Source organism: Callithrix jacchus, chromosome 3, assembly GCF_049354715.1.
Source record: "Callithrix jacchus isolate 240 chromosome 3, calJac240_pri, whole genome shotgun sequence".
NCBI classification, from domain to species: domain Eukaryota; kingdom Metazoa; phylum Chordata; class Mammalia; order Primates; family Cebidae; genus Callithrix; species Callithrix jacchus.
In genome coordinates this window covers 148,453,692-148,481,502 of record NC_133504.1, presented here as the reverse complement: position 1 = coordinate 148,481,502, position 27,811 = coordinate 148,453,692, and the positions used below count along the sequence as shown (strand labels likewise).

The 27,811-nt window shown below is 34.6% G+C and overlaps 1 pseudogene; it reads right to left on the bottom strand.

The window, feature by feature from the left end:
* Nucleotides 1-6,511, bottom strand: part of LOC118152031 (52 kDa repressor of the inhibitor of the protein kinase-like) — a 30,988-nt pseudogene extending 24,477 nt beyond the window's left edge.
* Between the last annotated feature and the right edge of the window lie 21,300 nt (nucleotides 6,512-27,811).

The following is a 27,811-nucleotide window of genomic DNA, read 5'->3' as shown; positions in this document are numbered from 1 at the left end:
CCAGTGGGAGGGGGAGGTGGGGAGGGATTGCCAGGGGAGAAATACCAAATGTGGGTGAAGGGGAGAGAGCAAACAAAACACACTGCCATGTGTGTACCTATGCAACTGCCTTGCATGCTCTGCACATGTACCCCAAAACCTAAAATGCAATACAAAAAATAAAATAAAATATAAATATGCCTACACATAACTAATGGGAAGGAAAACAAAGGCTGTATCATTTTTAGAAGATTTTGAAAACAAGAAATTTAGTTTTGATATAATACCAGACATCATAAAACCTGAATGCTTGAAAGCCATATTCAAGAGCACTCTCAAATTTCTCTACTCGCCTTAGAATTTGGTTTCATTCTTCTACATGAGCATAAAAAAGGGTGTGAGAAACAGTACAGAGCAGTAATACAGAAAAGTTTCTAGTTCAAATAAATTTACGAGTTCAAAATGATTATACAGTAAATATAGAATTTTCAATGTTTTCTACTTCTCACTGGTACAAATCTTGAATTGTACTGTCCATTAAACTAACTACTGACAACACATGGACATACCACTGTTGCAGAAAATTCTATTGGACAGTGCTGTTATAGGATGAGTACCATATGAAAGGACATCAGTTTCCTTACTAAATATACACTGCATGATGGTAGCATCTTTTTTCTAGATAACATTGTTTTCTACAGTATGCTTTGAAAATGCATCATGACAAATGGAACGTAATGTGTTTTTAAAAAATGCATGTATGTGGTGAAATTGATATCAGTGAATGAGTCTTTACAATGCAATGGTAAAACAATAAACAGCTAGGTAGATGGTATTAAGAAAATGTGCACAATATATGAAAAAATTTGGACCCCTACGAAGGTAGACTTAGTGAATTAGAGAATTAAGTACAAAATATAAACCTAAAAATCAAACCAAAGAACTGAAAAAGGAAATGACATTCTTAAACAATCTTTAAAGCACAGAAAAAAAAGATAAATATATGTTTCATTATATAAAAACAAGATAGTTCTTCAGTGAAAGTTATCTTAGCTATAAATAATTTTTAAAATGACCTGTTAAAAGAAAATAGGTCTCAACTTAACAATTGTAAACCCCAAGTATGCATATCAAATACCTCCAAAAAGGTAAATGACAAAAAATCAATTAGAAAATTATATGAAAAGGTAAATTATAAAAACAGCAATATGAAAAGTGAGTAACTACATGAAGAGATAGTTAAGCTGTATTAATCAAGATAATGAATATGACATGGCATGGCATTTTATAGCAAGTAAATAGACAAACATTTGGAATTTGAAAATAGGAATAATATGAACCCTTACACAAAACAACAATGTAAAAAAGAAAACTCTTGATGAAAGAAAGTGTGAATCTAGGATTTATATCCAGCCAAAATGATCTTTAGGGACTAAATCATTTTTGATGAGTTGTCTAAATGAGAAAGATCTATTTTTCTAAGAGGTGATTAGGAAAACTTCGGCAAAAGTCTGATTGTAATCATATTGGTATAAATAAATATAGATCTAAGAAGAAAAAGTAAAGCTGAGGGAGGAATACTAATGTACAAATGTTATATGTTGTGACAAAGTAGAAAAAATTCAACAATTAAATTGGAAGATAAAGGAGACATGGAAAAGAAAAATAGAATAAGCTTAAATATAGGCAATAAATGGTAGTTAAAAATTCTGATAAAAACAGACATGTCAAGCAGTAAAAAGGCTAATCATTACTTATAGGAATTTTAAAAGTAAAATTATATGCAATAAAACAAAAATACAAATCTAAACACTTTCTAAAAGTAGAAATAAAGTAGTAATTATTAATAAAAGGCATCAAAGGGTAATTAAAGGATATACAAAGTAAAACACATCATTGTACAATAATCTGATGTAGTTGGGACCAAACATGTCAGTCACATCAATAAATATGAGTGGGTTCAACTCATCTGTTAAAAGAAAACTATTTCCAATGTGGCTTTCAAATCAAGACCCAGCTATATAATATATATAAGACACACCTAGAACAATGTGATACGTAAGAGCTATACATAAAGACATGGCAAACAGAAATAACAAAGGCAAATAGGAATTGAGATATTAAAGAAATTAAAATTCAAATTTAAAAATGGCCATTAGGTATTATTTTTAATGCAAAATGCCAAAATCCATGAGGAAACCATAATAATTTTACATATCTATGCAAAAAATGACCCAGCAACTAGTTTTGAAACAAAAACTAGGGAAGATACAAGGAGACATTAATAGGCAAAATATTAAGAAGAGGCTTTCATATAAATCACTAATTATAAGACAGATGAAGTAAAATATTAGTAAATAATATATGATTTTATATTATTATAAATAAGATGCCATATATATATATAGCAAATTTTTACCCTGATAATCAACAATGTACCTTCTTTCCAAGTGTCCTTAAAATATTCAAAAGAATTGATATGTTAGTTCACACATAAAAAAGATCAATATTATATAAATTAGAAATATATAAACAATATATCTGGTTACAATATAATAAAACAAGAAATTAACAACAAAAATCATATTTCTCATGAAAATTACAAAACTCTCCATTAATTAACTCTTGGGTTACAGTAAAATTATACAAAAAAACTAAAGAATTTCTAATAAATAATTATAAGGAAACACTGCAAATCACAATCTGGAATTTTAAAGCAGTGATGAGAAATAAATTAATAATAATTAAGACTTACCAGTGTAGATGAAGTGTTAGTAGAGAATTAAATGCTCAGCTCAATGACTGGAATAAAAAAGTAAACCAAAGGAAGAATAAGTAAGGAGATAGTGATGCTAAAAGCAGAAATTAGTAAGTATGGAATTGAGAAGGCACTTATGCAGTTATCTTCACTGCTATTTATCCTTATATTCGAGGTACTTGCCAATACACAAGACAAATAATTTAGTGTAATAAAAATTGGTAAAGAAGAAATATAATTATCTTGATTTGCAGCTATTATGAACTTTTATTTTTATAAAACTCTGGAAAATCTACGATAAAAGAAATAAAATAAAAATAATTCAATAAGTTAGCAGGGAATAAAATTAACATATAGAAATATATAGCTGTAATATATACAAGCAATTATCAGGTGGAAACATTATGGCAAAGAAAAATTCATGTACATAGCAACAAGCAATATTAACTTGTAAAACTTAGAAATTAGCTTTCTATTATTGCTTTAAAAAAATGTTACATGTTTAGTGACTTAACACAGTACAAATGTTTTGGACTTTGATAAATCAGAAATCTGATAATCTCACTGTGCTAAAATTAAAGTGTTCACAGCCTATCTTCTTACCTGAGGCTCTATTAGAGAAGCTGTTCACTGCTCGTTCAAGTTGACATAATTTTATTTTTTGTGGTTGTAGAACTGAGTCTTCATTTTCTTACTTGCTCTAATTTGCAAGTCATTTTTAGCCTGTAGAGGCCACTAATATTTTGGCCTTTGAATTCCTTTCTCCTCAAATTAAACAACAGCATAGTCAAATACTTTTAATGTCACAGCTCTCTGATCCACTCTTTGATTTCCACTTTTATGAACTCATATAATTAGGTTTGGTCTACCCAATAATCCAGGATAATCTGTCATGTCTCAAAGGCTTTAATCTTAATCACAACTGTAAAGTCCTGTTTTACATGTATGTTAACATATTCATAGGTCACCAAAGTTAAGACATAATCTGTGTGTTGGGGTGTGGGTGTAATGGAAGGAGATAGGCATTATTTCTGTTTATTATAGAAATAAGTATCCACAAAACCTAATCGAGGATATTTTTAAAGAATTCTAGAATAACACAAAAGTAGACCTGCCAAAGAGAAAGATTTTTACTTGCTTTTAATAGGAGGTGTCAACTTCATAAAGATGTAATTCCCTTAAAATGTAATGCAACTTCAATAAATATATAAACGAATATTTCATTGACATTAGTTTACCTAATATTAAAGATCCAATAGAAAAACAAACATGCAATAATAGGTAGAAAAATATAAGAAAAGAAAAATACAACCAGATATGGTTTGGATTTCTGTTCCTGCTCAAATCTCATGTCTAATTGTAAAATCTCCAATGTTGGAGGAGGGGCCTCCTCCTTCCACACTGGTGGAATGTGATTGGAACATAGGGGTGAACTTTCCCCTTGCTGTCTCGTGATAGTGAGTTCTCATGAGACCTGGTTGTTTAAAAGTGTTTAGTGCTTCTCCCCGTTTGCTGTCTTTCTCATGCTCCAGATATGTAGGTTGTGCCTTCTTCCCCTTCACCTTCTGCCATGACTGTAAGTTTCCTGATGTTTCCCCAGCCATGCTTCCTGTACAGCCTGCAGAACTGACCTAATAAACCTCTTTTCTTTATAAATTACTGAACCTCATGTAGTTCTTTATAGCAATGTGATAACAGACTAAGACAGAAAATTGGTTAAAGGAAGTGGGGTATTGCTATAAAAATACCTGAAAATGTAGGAGCAGCTTTGGAAATGGGTAATTGGCAGAAGTTTCAAAAGTTTGGAGGGCTCTAAAGGAGACAGGAAGATGAGGGAAAGTTTGGAACTTCATAGAGACTCATTAAATCAATGTAACCAAAATGCTGACAATGATATGGACAGTGAAGTCTAGGCTGAGTTGGTATCAGATGAAAAGGAACTTATTGGGAACTAGAGAAAAGGTCACTTTTGTTTTGCATTAGTCAAGAGGTTAGAAGAATTGTGCCCCTTCTCTAGAGAACTGTGGAATGCCGAACTTGAGAGAGATGACTTAGGGTATCTGGTAGAAGAAATTTCTAAGCAGCAAAGCATTCAAGATGTGACCTGGTTTCTCCTAAACTCACATGTTTATATTCATGAGCTAAGAGATGATCTGATCTGAAACTGGAAATTGTATTTAAAAGGGAAGCAGAGTGTAACAGTTTAGAAAAATTTCAGCCTGACCATGTGTTGGAAAAGAAAATCCCATTTTTCTGGAAGGAATTCCTGCCAGCTGCAAAAATTTGCATAAGTAAAGAGAAACCCAATGTTAACAGCCAAGAAAATGGGGAAAATGCCTACAAGGCATTACAGACACCTTCATGACAGCCCCTCCCATGTGGCCTAGGAGGGGTCAATGGTTTTGTGGTCAAGGTCCAGGTCTCTAGTGCCCTGCACAATCTTTAGTTATTGCTCCCTATATCTCAGCTGCTCCAGCTCCAGCCATGGCTAAAAGGGTCACAGGTATGTGCTAGGCTGCTGCTCCAGAGGCTGCAAGCCATAAGCCTTGATGGCTTCCATATGATGTTAAGTCTGCAGGTACACCAGAGGACAAGAATAGAGGCTTGGGAGCTGATATGGTTTGACTCTGTGTTCCCACCCAAATCTCATAGCAAATTGTAATCTCTATAATCCCCCTGTGTCAAGAGCAGGAACTAATGGAAGGTGATTAGATCATGGGTGCCATGTTCTCCATGCTTTTCTGATGATAGTGAGTGAGTTCTCATGAGAAATGATAATTTTTTATGGGGCTCTTTCTGCTTCCTTCCTTTCCTCTCTCTTTCCTGACACCATGTAAGATTTACCTCTTCCCCTTCCACTATGATTGTAGGTTTCTTGAGGCCTCCCCAGCCCCGTGGAACTGTCAGTGAAACACTTTTTTTAAAAATATATATAAATTACCCAGTCTCAGGTATGTCTTCATAGTAGTGTGAAAACTTGTGAATACAGTACGTTGGCATCTGTAGAGTGGGGCACTACTATAAAGATACTTGAAAATGTGGAAGCAACTTTGCAACTGGGTACCAGGCAGAGGTTGGAAGAGTTGGGAGGATTAAGAAAAAGACAGAAAAATGTGGGAAAGTTTGGAATTTCCTAGAAATTTTTTGGCTGGTTTTGACTACAATGCATGTAGTGATATGAACAATGAAGTTCAGGCTGAAGTGGTTTCAGATGGAGAGGAGGAGCTTCTTGGAAACTAGAGCAAAGGTAACTTTTGCTATGCTTTAGCAAAGACACTGGCAGCATTTTGCCCCTGTCTAGAAAGCTTTGTAATTTTTGAAGCTGAAGTAGATGATTTAGGGTATCTGTTGGTAGAAATTTCTAAGCAGCAAAGTGTTCAAGAGGTAACCTGGGTACTCTTAAGAGTATTCAGTTCTATGCATTCACAATGAGATGGTTTGAAATTGAAACTTATTTTTAAAAGAGAAGCAGAACATAAAAGTTTGGAAAATTTGCATCCTCATGATACAATGGGAAAGAAAAACACATTTTAGTAGAGAAACTCAAGACAGCTGCAGAAATTTGCATAAGTAACAAACAGTGGAAGGTTAATCTCCAGGAAAATGGGTAAAATAACTCCATGGCATTTCACTGAACTTCAAGGCAGCCCCTCCCATCATAAGCCCAAAGGCCTAGAAGGACAAATGGTTCCCAGGACAAACCCAGATCCCTTGCTGCTCTATGCAGCCTTGGGACATGGCAGCTTGCATCCTAGCCTTGTCAGCTCCAGTCATGGCTAAAAGGGGCCAAGTTACAGCTCACATCATTGCTTCAAAGGGTACAATTCCCAAGCCTTGGCAAATTCCACATGGTGTTGGACCTGTGGGTTCACAGCAGTCATGAATTGAGGTATGGGAATATCTGATTTCAGAGGATGTATGGAAATGCCTAGATGTATCCACTGAAGTCTGCTGCAGAGGTGGAGCCCTCATTAAGAATCTTTCCCTAGGGCAGTGCAGAATGGAAATGTGGGGTAAGAACCCCCACACAGAGACTGCACTGGGGCACTGCCTAGTAGAGCTGTTATAAGTGAATCACTGTCCTCAGGACCCCAGAATCACAGATGTATCAGCAGATTGCACTGTGTGCCTGGAAAAGCCATGAATACTCAATTCCAGCCCATGAGAGCAGCTGGAAGGCAAGCTGTACCATGGAAATCAGCAGGGTGGAGCTGCTCAAGGTTGTAGGAGATCACTTTCTGTATCTGCATGAACTGGTTGTGAGACATGGAGTCAAAAGGAATCATTTAGAAGCTTTAAGATTTATTGAATGCCCTGCCTGGTTTTGGACTTGCATGGGGTCTGTAGAACCTTTGTTTTGGCAAATTTCTCCCATTTGAAATAGGAACATTTCCCTGTACCCACATTGTGTCTTGGAAGTAACTAACTTGTTTTTTTTTATTTTACCACTCATAGCCAGATGGAAGTTTCCTTATCTCAGATGAGACTATGAACTGCGGACTTTTTAGTTCATGGTGAAATGAGTTAAGACTTTGTGGTACTATTGAAAAGGCATAACTGGTTTTGTAATGTGAAAATACGTGAGATTTGGGAGGGGCCAGCAGAGGAATGATATGGTTGGCTCTGTGTCTCCACCCAAATTTCATCTCAAATTGTAATCCCATAATCCCTACATGTCATGGGCAGGACTGTTCTCATGATAGTGAATTCCCATGTGATCTGATGATTCTATAAGAGTCTTCTTTCCCTTCACTCATTTGCTCTCTTTCATTTGCCATCATTTAAGATGTGCTTCTTCCCCTTCCTTTATGATTATAAGTTTCCTGAGACCTCTTCAGCCCTGTAGAATTGTAAGCCAATTAAACCTGTTTTATTTATAAATTACCCAGTCTTGGAAATGTCTTTATAGCAGTATGAAAATGGACTAATACAGAAGCTGACATCCAGATTTTACAGAATGTATGAAAATGCCTGGATGTCCAGGCTCATGTCTGCTGCAGGAGAAGAGCCCTCATGGTGAACCTCTACTAGGGCAGTGCAGAGGGAAAATGTAGGGTTGTAACCCAAATACAGAGTCCCCAGTGGGGCACTGCTTCCTGGACATGTGCAAAAAGGGCCATTGTCCTCCAGACCCCAGAACGATAGATCCACTGTCAGCCCGCACTGTGCACCTGACAAAAACCACAAGCACTCAATGACAGCCTGTGAAAGCAGCTATGGGGAATGTACCCTGCAGAGTCGCAGAAAAAGTGATGTCCAAGGACTTGTGTCACTGGCCTGGATGTCAGAAATTGAGTCAAAGAATGTTATTTTGGAGCTTTAAGATTCAATGATAGCCCTGCTGGGTTCAAAATCATATGGGGCCTCTAGTTCTTTTTGGGGGGTTGATTTATTCCTTTTGGAATGGTTGTATTTACCTAACACCTGTCCCCCATTGTATCTTAGAAGTAACTAACTTGTTTTCAATTTTAAAGACTTGTAGATGGAAGAGACTTGCCTTGTTTCAGATGAGACTTTGGACTATGAACTTCTGAGTTAATGCTGAAATGAGTTAAGACTTTGGGAACTGTTGTGAAGGGGGGATTGTATTTTGCAATGTGAAAAGGTTATGACATTTGGGAAAGGCAGAATCAGAATAATATGTTTTGGATTTTTGTCCTCACCCAAATACTGTCAAATTTTAATCTTTGATGCTAGAGGAGTAAACTGTTGGGATGTGATTGCATCATGTGGGTGGATTTCCCCCTTGCTGTTGTCAGTGAGTTCTCAATAAATCTGGTTGCTTAAAATTGTGTCACATCTCTCCTCCTTTGCTCTCTTTCTCATGCTCCAGCCGTGTAGAATATGCCTTTTTCTCCTTCACTTTCTGCCATAATTGAAAGTTTTCTGAGGCCTCCAAAGCAAGGTTTCCTGTACAGCCTGCAGAATGGTGAGCCAATTAAACCTCTTTTCTTTATATATGACCCAGTATCAGGTATTTATTTATAGCAATGTGAGAATGAACAAATAAACAATCCTACAAAATGAAATATGCTATTAAATCTCTACACTAAAAGAGTGTGACACCTAGTACATGTTAAAGGTAGCATCTTAAAACATTGAGACCAAGTTAAACTTTTAAGTAAATGGGTCTGGTACAATGAGTAGTTATTTGCAAAAGGATAATATTGAATAAGTAACTCATAGTATATAAGATAAACTATGAAAAAACAGAAATGTCAAGGATAAAATGCTTTCATGCTTAATAAGATGTTAGTGCAGTCTGTTTCATTCTTTATGAAAAAAATATGGCTTAAAATCCAGATGCAATAAAATGCAACATTGAAAAATCCAGGAGGATAAAATAAAATTTTGGCATGGCAAAAACACTATGAACAAAGTTCAAAGTTAAAGACACTTAAGAAACTGCAAGAAAAATCTATGTAACATATTCTATGGAAAGAAAGGATATCATGCCTAATACACATATAAAGTCCAAAAATCTGATATGAAATTAGAAAATAAGCATAAGATAATTATCTATATAGATAATAGGTAGTAAATTGTTCTCACACATATGAGAGAGTGCTGAAACTCACTTAAACATAAACCTTGTACATCTGGATGAGACATCTAAATCTAAGCACCTCCAAATTGAGACAAAAGATTATAATTAAGAGCACAATGTCCTAAGGTAAGGAATAGGCGAATAGAATGACAAAAAGATGGAAGAAATTAGCACAATGCTACCTTATGTCAACTTATTGCCTCTGTGACTTATAATGGGATGTGTGAATTATAATGTGTTGTAAAATGATCATTGAAACTGGAAGAGATTTTTTTGAAATACTGCAATCACAGATGTGTTGTCATGTTGTTGGAGTTTTGGGGTTTAGGGGAGCACTCAGCTTACTCCCTGGTGGGCTCCAGGCTCTTGGTCTCTCACTCTCTCAAGAACGAAAGAAAAGACCACAGTAGGTGTGCTCATAAAGTAAATAACAGCCCCTAAAGAGTGTTTGCAGAAAGTAATTTATTTAGATAGAGAAAAAGAAAAAGGAGAGAGCAAAAGAAAAGAGAGAGAAAGGCTTCCATGAAGAGTGTGGAAGGGGACACCAGAAGGGAAATCTGCCCGGATGAGGGACTTTTAACCTGGGAGGAATTCCCACCTTCTCCAAGTTTCCTGGCCAATGAAAAGAGTTCCTTTAAACTTCCAGTGGAGTGATTGACTTTTGAACTTTTCCCCTGTTCATGAAAATTAAAACAGGAACCATTAAATCTCCCAAATGGAGAGGCATGGAAGGGGGTCACGGTGCTGGGAAGTTCTTGCCTTTGAAACTACACCCCCCTCATGAACCAGAAAGAGAACACATTCCCTTATTCCCCCCTCTGAACAGGAAAGTTCAACTTCTGTGGGAACATGGGCTTTGATTGCTCTTTCTTTCTACTGAAATGGGGTATAGAAGGGGCCCTGCAGTTGAGGTTTCCTCCAGAGGGGAGCCTTTCAGGGGTGCAAGGTGGATCCTGAGGTCCACAATAGAGCTCACAAGCCAAAGACATTCGGGATTCCAGTGGCAGGATTACATGTGACCTTATGGTTCTAGAAGAAACGAATGTGACAATGTGGTTAGAGATGAGAAGACCGGAGGCCAACAACAGAATGGTTACAAATGAGCCTAAGGGAGAATAGAGCCAGGACAGTCAGTTGTTAAACAAGCTTCATGATACTGTTTCTTGTAGGTCTTTAGCCCTGTGTTTGATTGATTCCTGAGTTCTTTAACTATGTTTAAAGCAACGCTTAACTGGTTTACAAAGTAGCAGCATTTTTCCTAGAAAGAGACAGGTTCCCTTCCCACTATGAAAAGGATATTCGAAGTTTGAGAGTTATTTTGATTGGGCCAACTTCTCCTACTACCTGTAGGGGGCAGAGTTGGGGCATCCGGGTACCTGAGATGTCCTGGCCATTTTGGCCCTCGCTAGCTCCTGCTAGGGTACGGGAGCTGAGGAGCCCAGGTTGTCATTGGTGGAGGTAGTTGCCACAGGGAGTCCCACATATAGAGGTAGTTTTGAGGAAGGCTGAATAGGGTATGGAGTACAGGCCTGATAGATCTGAGACTTATTCCTTGGGGAAAAGAAAAGTTGCACATAGGGGACCTCAAACCATTTTTACAATACAGGTCTAATTGAAGAATAGTGTCATAATTTATACTTCCCTTGGAGGCCAGGTTTTTCCACTTGGCAGGGGATAATTTGGCCATGCTGTTTTCAGAGAAAAATGAGCTGCTGCTTCTTCAAAGATCATGTGTCAAATTGATTCCAATTATTCAGTATACACTTTAATGGGGACTTGATCTTGGGAAGATTGGCACCCATCTGAAATCGAACACAAGGAATGCCAGCATTCCCGGTTAATGTTAAAGATGCTGGACCTGAGGTGTCCCTCAGGTAAGATACTGGTAATGGAGTGTCCTCCAGTCAGTATCTCGAAATTTCAGTGCCCAAGGTGCGTGATCATTTTTTGGGGGGGACCTCCCATGTACTGGATTCGAATCATGCCTACCAGCGTCACAGGACACTAACACTCACTGTCCGTATGCCTCCACTGATCACTATAGAGGCATGAAGGGCTGCTGGGTTGAGTGGTTCATACCAGTGAGCCCTTGATGAGGCCAGTGAGACTCAGGAGATGGGTACCAATATTTCCCAGCAAAAGACCAATTTACACAGGTCAGTTTATAAAACTGCCACAGACGGTAAACTTCTAGGGAGGGGCCATTAGAACACAGTTCAAAGAAGGCTGACCACATGGCTGAGGCTGGAATAATACCCGCAGGGCCTGGGCCTTCTTTTCTAACCCATTTTCCATTGTAAGAAACGCCCTTAGGGATGGGAGGCCTGCCATTAACTATTTGGGCACTTGAACCATGTAAATGCTAAGCACAGAGCTGAGCATTAAAAAATATTTCTCTAACTTGCATGCACCTTACCTTTGTGAAAGCTGAATTACTATCCCAAATATATAGAAAACGTAACAGAAACAGACATGGAGAGTAGCAAATTAAGTTATTCAAGTCCAAGCAGATAGTATGCAACAAATGTGATATTTGAATTCCAGTCAATCTGAACCCAAATTTCTTGTTATTTTTTGTTAACAATTTAACTATTCAACACTAATTCTAGGTCCCAAACTGTATTTTTTTCAGTGTACCATACAATAAATAAACATGTCCTTGATTCTTAGCTGTACAACCACATTATTTTCTTCAAAATGTGGCATAGCACTTAACTGATAACCATATTGAATCCATCAGTGATCAGATGGGCAGTGGTTATTTATTTTTCCTCTCCTAGGTAGGTATTGCTTGGGATATTAAGTAGGTGATAAGGACTGTAAGAGACTGAACTGGGTGTGAAGGTAGTTGTGAACTGACTTTGGAACAACCTGGTGTGGATTCAAAAAATAAATGGGAATGACTACTGTTTTAGTATTTTAACTGATGCTATAACAAAATACATGAGACTGTGTAATTTATAAAGAACAGAAATTGTATTTGTTATGGTTCTGAAGACCAGGACGTCCAAGATCAAGATGCTGGCAGGTTTGCTTGTCTGGAAGCTGCTCCCTGCTTCCCAAATTGCACCTTGTTGCTGTATCCTCTCAGAGGAGGATGCTGTGTCCTTCCATTGTACAAGACAGAAGGACAAACCAGCTGAATGCTTCAGGAAGCATATTTTATAAGGATCTTAATTCCATTTATGAGGTAGGAGCCCTTATGGCATGATTACCTTTGAAAGCCCCACTTCTTAATACAATCACATTGGCCATAGAATTTCAGTACCTGATATTTGGAGGGCACACACTTAAACCAAATCAACTGCAGTAGAGAGCAAAACAGAAGATGAGCCAAGCAGAAAGTAAATACAAAATATCAAACCAAATGCTCTAATGTTAAGATGGAAATCAAGTGGTAGGTTATGATTTGGAAACTAGACATCAAAACTATTAAATAAATTTTGTATAAGATGTTTTATGTGGTGTCAATGTAGATATAGGGACGTTCTCTGCATCTCTAAAACTTACCTAAGTAGAATGAGAGCTATTAAAGGGTTCACACCAGTTTTTCAAATGACAGCCATAAAGTGCAACATTAAAAATTGTCTCATGCAAACTCCTTGATGTTAGGGGTAAGGAAATTGGGACTCAGAGAGGTTAAAGTGATTTACACCAAGTTACATAACTGTTTTATGGCAGAGACTTTACTATATAAAATTTTAATATCACATGTGAAAAATGTCATTATAAAAATGACCTGTTTATTTATTATAAAAATCAGTTATGGAATATGAAAGTGTGCTAAAGAAGAAAAAGTCACCCTTCACAGCTTAGTGAAGAGATTTCATTAAAAATATTGTGACAATTCAAATTATGTATTAGAAACTCAGAAACAAAACGTTATGTCCACAAATTCAGAATTCTTTCTGTTCATGCATATTTGATTTCTCATAAGAAAGAATGGTATTTCTTCAATTATAGAGGTCTGAGGTCAAATGTGTTTGAAAAATAAAATATTTTATATAAATTGTTTGGTTTGGATGTGATGTGTGTCCCTTCCAAATTTCATGTAGAAGTGTGATCCTTGGTGTTGGAGCTGGGGCCTGTGAGAGGTGTGTAGGTCATGGAGGCAGATTCTTCATGAATGTCTTGGTGCCATCCTTGTACGAATGAGTGAGTTCTCTTTCTGAATTTATACAAGTCAGGTTGTTGAAAGAGTGCTGCGCCTCCACCCTTCCTCTTGTTTACTCTCTCAGCCTGTGATATGCTGACTTCCTTCACCTTCTACCATGATTATAAGCTTTTTGAGGCCCTCACCAAAAGCTGAACTCATGCTGTACATCCTGCAAAATCATAAGCCAAATTAAACCTATTTTCTCTATAAATGCTTTTATAGGTATTCCTGCATAGCCTCAGGTATTCCATTATAGCAATACAGAAATTGATTAATATAACAACGCTCTTGGAGATTCACAATATTTATCAATGCAGTAAAGCATTTGCATTGTCCAGCAGTGAAAACGTGTATTTTACTTTGTATAGCCCATTGTTTCCCAAATATACTTGAACATGAAACATATTTTTCATAACACACTTTATATAATTTCACTAAATAATCACATGAATAAAAAACAATCAATCCCATTTTTATCATTATGCAATTATTTGTTACCTGTGTCAGTTTCCATCTGAATAATGCAGGTCTAAAATCTGAAGAAATTAATTTTTCTAATTTGTTTAAACTTGTCTTAAGGCATTTAGCAGTCAGTTTTGAACCATGATTTTTAAAAAGCTATGTATGATTTCTGTTATAATTTTTTTTACCAATTTTTATTTCCTGCATATATTATATACTTCACTGCCAAGCACACATTAGTACATAATAGTAACTGAATAAATAAATTGCATGTGTTTTCTTAGGTCATTCTATTTTCCCTTCTTCCTTAAAATTTTTAATTATTATTTTAATAGTTTTTTGCTAGTGTACAAATTATTCTTTCAGTACAGTTTTTACCCATAATTTTCCACTTATATTATTTTGCTTCATTGAAATGATAAAGTCTAAAGCAACTTAATACTTAAGATCATAGAGGAGGACGATGTTTTATCTGGGGAAGCCAAAAATAATTCATTTTGTCCTTCACTTAGAAGTTGTTCTCAAAGACGCCAATCATTATTTTTCTTCATCAATTCATTGTAGGTCTAGTAACTTGAAACACATATTCCAATGATTTTTTTGCTTTAATATACCTATCACATGAATGTGAATCTTTACAAATCATATGTAAGTGATCACAACTTAAATAAAACACTTATATTTAAAAGGTCTTTTTTGAGTAGAAGTGCAATTTTTGACTTTAAATATAGGCTTGCTCTTCATAGAAAATCTTTTTCTCTTGAAACTTTATTTTCTATAGTCTTTCAAAATATAAATGTTTTAAATCAAAACACATAAGATATTCTGATATTGGTGATAAAAATAACAGATACACATAACCTAAAATGTTCAATATTTGATCAGCTTTTACAAAATAAACATTTAATAGTTGGAAAATAATATTGCATATCTACACTGAGCATTTAGCCACATAGCTAAACGACTACCACAAAATAGTATACATTGCTATATAAACAGTTTCCCAACTCTGCAGTAGCTTAGAAACAGAAAATCACATTCATTAAGTGCTCAGTCTCTGGGACCAAATCCTGGGGCCAAATCCTGGCTGTGGAACTCACTGTGTGACTCACCAATTACGTGTAGTTACTTTATGCTATACTATATGTATTATAGTTTATTCATTTAGTATTTATAAAGTAGAAATATAAATTTGCCTACCTAGTAGATTTCTGAGAGTTAAGTCAGTTGATACTTGTGGAAGAATTCGATTAATGCCTGGCACATAGCTATTTCATAATACATCACCTTAGATGATGGACTATCACCCAGAAAGTGCGGGAAATATTCTGAAAATAAAAAGGCTCCATTTAGAACCTAGTGTTTCTCCATCTCTCCTTTATATCTCCCTCCTTTGTGCCTTTTCCTTAATATTCTACTCTTTCTCATGTTTATTGGTTTTCCTTTCTTGTTATCTTGAAATTATCACATTAGAAAATAAATCACTAGTAAAGTAAATAATTAGAGTAAATGATAACAAAGGAAAGCTTTTATAATTTGAAAATAAATATGCTATACAGTCTAAAAATTAATCAGGCTGGGAAGCAATATTAAATTAATCAAACAGATGGTAATGAAGACAGTATTCATAGCCCATTGTGAATAGTGACACAGAAAATGACTCAGACATCAAGTAATGGAAATAACAGTTATACTTGATAGGTTAAGGCAGCTAGACATGAGCTTCAGTGCAATTAAACAGAGAAGAGCAACATTATTCAAAATCTGTATACTTAAAATTTGTATAATATTTGGAAAAGAAAAGTAGGAAAGAAAATTATACTAGAAATATTTGTGAAAAATATAGTTATTTAATCAAAAGACAATTTAAATATGGTTTATTGGCAAATTTGGAAATCCTACAGCAGTCTCCTCTTATCAGAGCAGGATATGTTCCGTGGCATTATGAGGATACTTGAATCCTCAGATGGTACCAAACTCTGTATACATTACATTTTTTTCCCCACACATGCATACCTTTGATACAGTTCAATTTATTACCTACACCCAGTAAGAGACTGACAACAATAACTAATAATAAAATATACTATAATAAAAGTGATTGAGAAATTATGAATTGATAATTTCTGATATTTTCCATTTAATAATTTTAAATTGAGATTGACCACAAGTTACTGAAGTTTTAAAAAGTAAAACTGTGGTTTAGCAGTAACTACTGTACATATTGGAAATTTTCTCCATAATATCTCATTTGAATAACACGATTGTTACTGTAATAATGTTTATACTACAAATGCAGGATAAATTAGTGTGCAGTATATATTACAAAAGAGTAACTTGGAAACTAACAAGGATATGATGGTATAATAACAAAAATAATACATACTGGATTTTAAAGTATAAAAATATAAAATATTCATAGTTCTTTTTTGATTGTGTGTTAAACTGAAAATATGTGTGATATATTGGGTTAAATAAAATGCTACTAATTTTAATATTATTTGTATTTATTTTACTTTATAAAGATGAGGGCAACAAAAAACCTTAATCACATAGGTAACTCTCATTATATTTCTACTGGGCAGAGCTAATGGAGATGGTGGTTTTAAAACAATGATATATTCCTTTGTACTTTTGAAAAAAGTGAAAATGAATATTTTCTTATGACAGAATTCAAAACTTGACAATAACAATTAAGAAATCAATCAAGCCTGCAACATAATATTAAGAGCTCAATAAGTTAATTTTTACATTTTATTGCATCAATATTTATGTATATTGTAATAACTGTAAACAACTTAGACTTGAATATTATCTCTATCACTTCCTAGATCTCTAGGATCTTTAACCTTTTACTTTAAGCCAATGCTTTTCATCATCTAACAAAGAAACCACCTTTCTTATATTATATGATTGCAGGTTGAGAGTTTTAAATAATAATCCATATTTAGGCAACAGTAGGAAATATTATCATTAGCTGTTATTGTTGTAGTTGAAATTGATAGAAACTTTGGAATTTTCTTTGCTTGTATGAGTATGTGGATTGGCTGGCAGGTGTATTTATGCCCTTCTGCTGTCTCCATCAACAATGTTATAAAAGGCATAGCAGGGAAATCACCAGCTAGAGCATGAAAGTAAAGCTATTTTACATTCATCTTCCCTTCAGGAAGAAATATTGAAATGTCAGTTGGTGCACTGCCTGACACACTGTGAAATCATTTACTTTCCATTGGGATTATGAGACCTGATGATGCGCTGCCTATTTTGAACATGACTTCACTGAGAGAGCTGCTGCAACATGGCCATCTGTTTGGGTATCTCAGCTGAGATGTATTTCAAAGTATATCTTCCTTTTTCTCCATTTCTCAGCACAGGCATTTAAAATCCATAAATCAATATTTGAAAAGTATTTTTCTCAAAGCATCTGAATCAAGAGAGCAGTGGATTTAGATTCAGGAGACCTTGTTTCTTATGTATATATACACATACATTTATATATGTGTATATATATATATATATATGTATATGTATATATATGTGTATATATATATATTGCACTCTAGGTTCTGGGGTACATGTGCAGAACATGCAGGATTGTTGCATAGGTACATACAGGGCAATGTGGTTTGCTGCCTCCATCCCACCATCACCTATATATGGCATTTTTCCCCATGTTATCTCTCCCCAACCTCCTTACCCCCAGCCGTCCCTCCCCTGTTCCCCCTCAACAGACCCCAGTGTGTGATGCTTCCCTCCCTGTGTCTATGAGTTCTCATTGTTCAACACTCACCCATGTGTGAGAACATGTGGTGTTTGGCTTTCTGTTCTTGGTTCCATTTGCTGAGAATGATGGTTTCCAGATTCATTCATGTCCTTACAAAGGACACCAACTCATCATTTTTTATGACTGCATAGTATTCCATGGTGTATATGTGCCACATTTTTCTTGTCCAGTCTATCATTGATGGGCATTTCAGTTAGTTCCAGGTCTTTGCTATAGTAAACAGTGCCGCAATGAACATATGTGTGCATGTGTCTTTATAATAGAACCATTAATAATCCTTTGGATATATACCCAGTAATGGGATTGATGGGTCAAATGGAATTTCTATTTCTAGGTCCTTGAAGAATTGCCACACTGTCTTCCACGGTGGTTGAACTAATTTATACCCCAACCAACAGTGTAAAAGTGTTCCAATTCCTTCACATTCTCTCCAGCATCTGTTGTCTCCACATTTTGTAATGATCGCCATTCTAACTGGCAAGAGTTGGTATCTCAATGTGGTTTTGATTTTCTTTTCCTTAATGACCAGTGATGATGAGCATTTTTTTATGTTTGTTGGCCTCACTTTTGAATGTATGTGTATTTTTTTTTTTTTTTTACTGGTAAATCTGTTTTAGTTCTTTGTAGAGTCTGGATATTAGCCCTTTATCAGATGAGTAGATTGCCAAAATTTTTTTCCATTCTGTTGATTGCTGGTTCACTATAATAATTATTTTTTTGCTGTATACAAGCTCTAAAGTTTAATTAGATCCAATTTGTTTATTTTGGTTTTTGTTGCCAATGCTTTTGGTGTTTTAGTCATAAAGTCCTTGCCTATGCCTATGTATTGAATGGTTTTGTCTAGGTTTTCTTCTAGGTTTTTATGGCATTAGGTATTATGTTTAAGTCTTTAATTCATCTGGAGTTAATTTTAATATAAGATATCAGGAAGGGGTCCAGTTTCTGCTTTATGCACATGGCTAGCCAGCTTTTCCAACACCATTTATTAAACAGGGAATCCTTTCCCCACTGCTTGTTTTTGTGAGGATTGTCAAAGATCAGATAGTTGTAGATGTGTGGCATTGCCTCCAAGGACTCTGTTCTGTTTCATTGATCTATATCTCTGTTTTGGAACCAATACTATGCTGTTTTATTTCTGTAGCCTTGTGGTATAGTTTGAAGTCAGGTAGTGTGATGCCTACAGCTTTGTTCTTTTTGCTTAGGATTGTCTTTGCTATGTGAGCTCTCTTTTCAGTTGGGAAAGGAGGAAGTCATATTGTTTCTACCTGAGGATGACATGATTGTGTATTTAGAAGACCCTATTGTCTCAGCCCCAAATCTCCTGAAACAGATAAGCAACTTCAGCAAAGTCTCAGCATACAAAATCAATGTGCAGAAATCACTAGCATTCCTTTTTTTTCAGTGGGACGGGAGAATTGCAAGGAATTAGGTGTTTAGAGGAATGTATTGAGTAGAGGTCAGGAACTAGGATGCTGAAAAGTAAAAAAAAGGAGGGAAGGAGAGGAAGAAAGAGGAAGAAAAAGAGGGAGAGATAACAGGAATATTGCTTCATTCTAAAAATGGTTATTAATAATGGCAGATCAATATTTTGTGATTTAAAATGGAGAACTCTATAAATATTTATTGAGTTTACTTGTTCTGGATCTGAGTTGAAGTCCTGGATATCCTTATTAATTTTCTGTCTTGTTGAATCTAAATCTCATTATGGGTCTTATGTATCTGGGTATTAAGATCTCTTATTGTTACATTGATCCTTTTACCACTGTATCTTTGTTGCTTCGAAATCTATTTTATCAAATGTGAGAATTGCAACTCCTGCTTTTGGTTTATTTATTTATTTTTGCTCTCCATTTGGTTGGTAAATTTTTCTCCAACCCTTTATTTTGAGTCTTTGTGTATCTTTGGATACAGTGTTAGGTTTTGGCTGTATCTTTTGATTGGGGGATTTAGTCTATTTAAATTTAGAGTTACTGCCATTTGATGTTAACTGGCTATTTTATCCATTCGTTGATGTAAATTCTTCTTTATGTTGATGCTCTTTACTTTTTGGTATATTTTTAGAAAGGCTCATACTGGTTGTTCCTTTCTATGGATAATGCTTCTAACAAAAGTTCTTGTAAAGCAGGCCCGGTGGTAATAAAATCTCTGAGTACTTGCTTGTTCATAAAAGATTTTATTTTTCCTTCAATTGTGAAGCTTAGTTTGGCAGGATATGAGATTCTAGGCTGAAAGTTCTGTTCTTTAAATATGTTGAATATTGGCCCCCACTCTCTTCTGGCTTGTAGAGTTTCTGCTGAGAGATCTGCTGTAAGTCCAATAGGCTTCCCTTTATGGGTAACCTGGCCTTTCTCTCTGGCTGCCCTTAGTATTTTCTCCTTTGTTTTGATCCTGGTGAATCTAACGATTATGTGCCTTGGGGTTGCTCTTCTTGAGGAATATCTTTCTGGTGTTCTCTGTATTACCTGGGGTTGAATAGTGTCCTGCTTTGCTAGATTGGGAAAATTTTCCTGGATAATATCCTGAAAAGTATTTTCCAGCTTGGATTCATTCTCTCCATCACATTCAGGTACACCAATCAAACTTAGATTGGGTCTTTTCACATAGTCCCATATTTCTTGGAGACTTTGCTCATTCCTTTTCATTCTTTTTTCTCTATTCTTGTCTTGTCGTTTTATTTCACTAAGTTGGTCTTCAACCTCTGATATCCTTTCTTCTGCTTGATTCATTCTGCTATTTAAACTTGTGCATATTTCACTAAGTTGTTGTATTGTATTTTTTAGCTCCTTTAGTTCATTTATATTCCTCTCTATATTGTCTATTCATTTCAGCATTTTGTCAAACCTTTTTTCAAAGTTCTTAGTTTCTTTACATTGGGTTAGAACAAGTTCTTTTATTTCCCAGAAGTTTATCATCTACCTTCTAAAGCCTACTTCAGATAATGGAACACAGTCCTGTTCCTTCAGGGCTTGTTCCGTTGCTGATGAGGAACTGCAATCCCCTGTAGAGGGAGAGGCGTTCTGATTTTGGGTATGCTCAGCCTTCTTAGGCTGTTTTTTTCCCTTTATTATAAATTTATCCATCTGTCATCTTTACAATTACCACCTTTCTAATTAGGTTTCTGAGTCAACGTCCAATTTATTGATTCCCAGTGCTGGGATTCAAGCAACCCACTGCACCAGCCAAAATAGCAGCGATAAGACTGATGGTGCTCTTCTGCCTGGGAATCTCTAGTCTGGCTTCCTTCTTGAGTCTGTAACAAGTGGCTCTGCCTTTCTGGAGCTCCAAACACCGGTCAGTAAGGGAACCAGTCCCGTTTACTCTGCATGAAGAGCTGCCACGCCAAGGCGCTGGCAAAACCGCTGTGCCGGCCACAAGAGTTGCGCTGGCGACCCGTGGGGCTCCTCCACTAGAAATCTGCTGGTCCATGTGTGACAAAAATTTATCTGAAAGTGTGGCATCCTCTCGTTCTCTGAGCTTTCACTGGGAGCTACAATCCTGAGCTGTTAGTGATCAGCCATCTGGGATCTCTTTCCCAAGCATTCCTATACACCAATTACAGACTAAAAGAGAGCCAAATCAAGAACAAACTGCCATTCACAATTGCTCCAAAGAGAACAAAATACCTAGGAATACAACTAACAAAGGATGTAAAGGACCTCTTCAAGGAGAACTACAAACCACTGCTCAAGGAAATAAGATAGGACACAGATGGAAAACATTTCATGCTTATGGTTAGGAAGAATCAATTTTGTGAAAATGTCCATACTGCCCCAAGTAATTTATAGATTAAATGCTATCCCCATCAACCAACCTATGACCCTCTGCACAGAACTGGAAAAATCCACCTTAAACTTCATATGGAACCAAAAGGAGACCTTGTTTATGTTCCTAGCATGGCCACTAATGAGTTCTGTGACTTTACAAGTTCTCCTATCTTTAATTTCTTTTTTCATTTATACATCGAAGAGTTTGAATGGAATATTTCAAAATATTTGTTTGAAATATAATTTTCTAAAATGTTTTATCATTCTTGAAATGAAACCATTGTTATGATTTTTGTGCTATTTTCCTGATACATACCTTTTTCATATCACTGCCACTTAATGATTCATTGAGAAGTTATTTGAAATTCTACTTTTAATATGGTTCTAGGTGTTAGAAAAACAATAAAAACTACAGGCTTATGGATCTTGCAGTCTGGTGGGAGAAAGAAACACTAATCAAATATTTATGCAAGATTATGATTATTTATAAACTGAGCATGGAGTAACATGTTAGAACCCTCTACTGCTTCAGAGGACAGCAGTAAAAGAGACCTTAACTCTGTAAAAGATAAGATCCATGCAGAGGCAAATAAAAGCTGAAGGTAAAACAGGAACACAGGCAAAACCCTGATTTATCACTAGGCATGGGTAAGTATAACCTGCTATTTGAACAATTTGAGCTAATGGTATTTTTAAATAGACTGAAGTTTCCCTCCACCCACCAAACCCCAAAGTAGATTAATTTGATGGAATGATGGGTGTGATGCAATTGCATGGAGGTGGCATCTTAGGGAAGTGATTAGGTCATGAGGGTAGAGCCATCATGAATAGGATTTGTGTCCTCATAAAAGGAACCTCAGAGATCTCCCCACCCTTCCTTCCCTTCAAAGACACTGAAAGATTTATGAACCAGGAAGCAGGCCCTCACAAGACATTAAATCTACCAGTGCCTTGATTTTGGATTTCATAGCCTCCAGAACCATATAAATACTTTTTTTGTTTGTTTGTAAGCCACCCAGCCTATGCTAAGTAATTATAGCAGCCCAATGAACACACGTATATTCATTGAACTACAGCAGTATATAACCAGAGGGATGGTGCCACTTCTCATACTGGGCCATAAATATTTCTCATTAATATTTCTCCAGTCTCTTTCTCCTTCTACTATCTTGAGGGAAATGTGCAATGACCTTAATAAACATGGAAGAAATTTGCTGTGTGGCCTTTTTTTTTTTTTTTTGCTTGTAGCAGTTTTATTCATAATTTTTAAAAACTGAGAATAATATTCTTCAACAGATGAATGAATAAACTGGTACACACATCTGTAATGGAATATTGCTCAGCAATAAAAAGCAGTGTACCACTGATACATATTTAACAACTTGGATGAATATCAGGGCATTATATTGAATGACAGAACCCAGTCACAAAAGTTTATATGGTATAATTCCAATTATATGACATTCTTAAAGTCAAAACTGTAGTTATGGAGATTTCTGTGGTTGCCAGGGTGTATAGGTTGAGGGAGTGTGACTATAAAGTATATAAGGGAGACGTTTTTGGCATGATGAAACTGTTATATATTCCATTTGAAATGGTGATAACAAGAATCTAAACATTTGTTAAAATTCATAAAAGTCTATACCTTAAGAAAGTCAATTTTCACATAGAAACAGTACAAATTTAAAACAAAAATGTATAATAAGTGAAAGATGATGACATAAAATTTCACAAGTATTAGTTTTATTTTTTAAAAGATACATAATAATATGTAGAGGAGCTAAATACCCAGAGAACAGTCTGGATATTTATATTATTCCTTTTCTATATTTTAGGGGGATTTTCTACACCAGAAGTGAATTACTTTTACACAACTATAAAACTTTATCATTTATTTTAATTTTGTAATAATCATGAGTTCAGAGGATCACATTTGGCACATTTGGTTTCCATGATTGTTGCTCTTAAAACTTCACAGGTAAAATGTATTATTTGTATGTTAAAGATTAATTTAATTGCTCTTTGAAATGTCCTGTAAAATATTTAATGGTGGAAAAATTAAAAGTGGTATTTCATGTTTTAAAACATAATAGTATTTAAATAATTACTATATTGTTGAAAGTTTCCAGATAATTTTTAATTACATTTTTTTAAAACTCAGAAATATTTTAAGACTTTTTAACTTATACCTAAACTTAAAATATTCTTTTTCCCTTTTTCCAATTTGAAAATTCCATATACTACAGACAAATAATGGACAGAATAAATTAACTTGAAAAAGACATCTGTTCTGGATCTTTGATGACTAATACCTGTAATGCAGAAGGTAATATGGATGAAACCAGAAACCATCATTCTCAGCAAACTGACACAAGAATGGAAAACCAAACATTGCATGTTCTCACTCATATGTGGGTGTTGAACAACGAGAACACACAGACAAAGGGAGGGAAACATCACACACCAGGGCCTGTAGGGTAGGGAGCAAGGGGAGGAATAGCAGGGGATGGGGGGATTGGGGAGGGATTGCCTTAGGAGAAATATCTACTGTAGATGAGAGAGCAATGTATGCAGCAAACCACCATGATGGCATATGCATACCTATAACAAACCTGCATGATCTTCACATGTACCCAGACTTAAAGTATAATAAATAATTTTGTTTTAAAAAAGGAAATGCAGAGCCATAGGCTCCAGGCCAGATCTACTGAATCAGAATCAACTTTTTAACAGGATCTCCAAATTTATCTATATTTACTTGTATGATCATTGAAATTTAACCTTTTTAATAATCAGGTAACTTGGTATTTTGTATCAATCACAAGCAGTATTATAACATACTAACTAGAAATGCTCAGGGTCTTCTTATTTTTATTAATTTACCAAAAGTTCTTGCAAGCTGTATCATAGTTTTTCTATTATACTTTGAATACTTGGGTGTCTTGAATGCCTTACCTTCTGTGGCCATTTCTTGGCAAAGAAGAATTAATAAATTGAGGGCATCAACTAAACTTTATATAAGCTAGAGATAAATTCTTGTTATGATTCAGCCATTACACATTTTTGTTTGTTATTAAATAGTAGCACTTCCTTAATGAATACAGAAATGTTATTTTGGAACTATGTAATTCTATAGTATACTCATAGGCTATATAGTATTGGATCAGCAATTAGTAGTTTCTAAGATATTGACATTGGAGGTTAGAAAGATGTAGTCTCCCTGTGTACTGGCAATACAATTCTTAAAGCTGTTGCCCTTGATGACTTAAACTGGCTACATGCTTCCTAACTCTGTGGTTCTAAACAATGTAACAACTAAAGTTACACTGTATATTGGTTGGTATTTTCTGCTTTCAGCAAGATATTTTATGAAAAAGATAAATGCAATAAAGAATTAGGAAGCTTACAAAGCAACATAAAAGAAAATATAGAAGCAAAACGTATCCTGATATTTGGAGTCTTTCAAAAGTTAAAAAAAAATCTGGCTCCATCTGGACTATCAACACTTAGATTTGAGCAACAGACTGTTTCAGGAAAACAAAAAATAGCTGCCCTTGTGCAAATTTCAGATTAACTTATTCTAACCTATATAAGCCTATTATTTAAGATGACCTGAAGGCATTCAATCATGTTCAGCATAAGACAGAGAGAGAGAGAGAGAGAGAGAGAGAGAGAGAGAGAGAGAGAGAGAGAGAGAGAGAGAGAGAGAGAGATTAATTTAAGAAACAAATACATAAAGCAGACTTTAGGATTAGAATTATGGTATAATTTTACTTGTGGTTAGATGTTTTCTGGTGCATAAATGAACAGGAGTCAAATAGATTAGATCAACAAATTTTTGAAGGGTTGTTTGTCAAGAAATTAAAGTAGAATTTTAAAAAAAAAACTTTGTTTACTTGTAGCTTAAGTCAAAACTCAGCCTCCGAACTTGAACCAGTAAAATGTGAACTATAGCAACTGGGCTTATCCCAAAGAATGCATGTACTCCAACAACGACTTTAAATATGTGTGCAGAAGATAATGAAAATGAAAGAGTTTCAGAGGATGGAGTTCGGGGTCTTTAGTATGTAGTGTAAACTGTGTTAAACAGAGAATTAGCATTCAGTCATGCTAGAATTGAAAATGGTTCCATTTTAAATTTAATAAAAATATATTATTTCTATGGTCCAATGACTGTTTCCTTTTTTCTTTTTATTTGCTTTTCTATTTTAAAAATATATATTATATTAAATTATAAATTATAATAGTACTGTTATAATAGTATAATATTAGTATAATAGTACAATATAATTAAAAATTTATATTAAATTATTATGTTATAATAGTAGTTATAATAGTATAATAGACAAGTTATAACAGTACTGTATTCATGAAGTATGATGTAATGTTTTGATATATGTATCAAATGTGGAATAATTAAATAGAACTGATTAATCTAATTTTCTATGAGTCTGAATTCTAGCTTGTATATGAGTACAATCTTAGCTTCTATCTTCTATCATTTACCATCACATTATTTTAATTTTTTAGAATCATAATATTTTATATATGTGTCTTTTCTACATAGAGTTGGATTTTTGATATGGTATCCAATCTAAAACTATTTCCCTTTTTCTGAGTTAATTAAGCTAGTGAGTTACTAAGCTACCTTATAGTTTATAATATGTTGATGAATTATGTTTAGAATGTTTTCTTATCTTTATTCATTTTTAAGAATTACTATTCTAGTTTTAGAAGTTAGTTTTCATAATTTTTGTAATACTGTCTCTCCTTTAATTAAATTAACTTCTATTTGGATTATTAGAAAAAATTTTACAGGAAAAACTAAGAACTTTTTTTTTTGTAAGAAAACATTTAATGGTCCATTTTCAAGGCATGGTACATCGAAGTACTGGCAACTCCTGCAGATGTGACTTGCATGATTCCCTGCTATTAGGGAGAATATGCTGTTTCTTTTTTCCCTTTAAGTTTATCCAAATTTTGCTATAGTATTTTTATTTTGTCAGAATAAATACGAATTACATACTATTCTTAAAGTTGTTCCTGCTTTTATAAATGTGTTAATACATTAAACACTGTTTCTATCTGCCTTGTCAGAGGTTAATGGGATATGCTTGTCTTTTATAGATTCATGAGAAAAGACTTTTAAAATAGTATTTTAAGAGTTGTTTATTTATTTATTTAATTTACTACAACTTAGTTATAGATACAGCTTCTGTTAATTGCCAAATATAATGTCACAAAGGTTTTTCCTATGTTTTCTTCTAGGAATTGTATAGTTTAGCTTTAACTCAAAATAGGCCTTTAATCTATTTTGAGCTAATTAATCACATATGGAATGAGGTTAGGTCACAGCTTTACTCTTTTGCATGTGAATATTCCATTTTTTCTTAACATCATTGGCTAAAAATATTTGTCCATTCACCATTAAATAGTATTGGCACTCTTGTCTATAATCATTTGGCCACATATTTTGATGGCCACATATCAAACATTTCTGAGTTTGATAGTCTATTCCATTAGCCTATATTTACACCATACCACACCATTTTGATTACTATAATTTTGTATTAAATTTTAAAATCAGGAAGAATAAGATCTTCTACTTTGTTTTTATTTTTCAATGTTGTTTTGCTCCATCAAACCCTTGAGATATCATATTAATTTTATACTTTTTCTTCCTTCTCCAAAATATATAATTAGAATTTTTATAGGGATTGTGTTGACTCTGTAAGTCACTTTTAATTGTATTAGCATGTTAATATTTAGTCTTTCAAGCTATGAATACATAATATATTTCTACTTAATGCCTTTAATTTTTTAAAAACACAGTTTGTAATTTTCATTGTACAAGGCTTTGGCCTCCTTGGTTAAATTTATTCCCCAATATTTTATTCTTTCTTATGCTAAAGTAAGTGGAATTTTCCTTGTTCGTGTATAAAAATGGAACTGATTTTTGAGTGTTATTTTTGTATTCTCTAACACTGCTAAATTTGTTCATAAGCTCTAACAGTTCTGTTTTATTTTGTTTATTTTGCAGTGGAGTCTTCTGGGATTTCTATATATTAAATTATGTAATCTGTTAAATAGAGATAATTTTACTTATTCTTTACAATTTTGATGCCCTTCATTTATGTTTTTTACCAAATTACTCTATTTAGGACTTCTAGTATTATGTTAAATAGAAGTGTTGATAGTGGGCATCCTTGTCTTATTTGTGATGTTTGAGAAAAAGCTTCAGTATGCCATCACAAAGTATGATGTTAATTGTGGGTGTTTCATATATGACCTTTATTATGTTGAAGTAGTCTATTTTTTCTTAGCTTGCTGAGTGTTTTGTTTTTCCAAAAACGATGGTAAA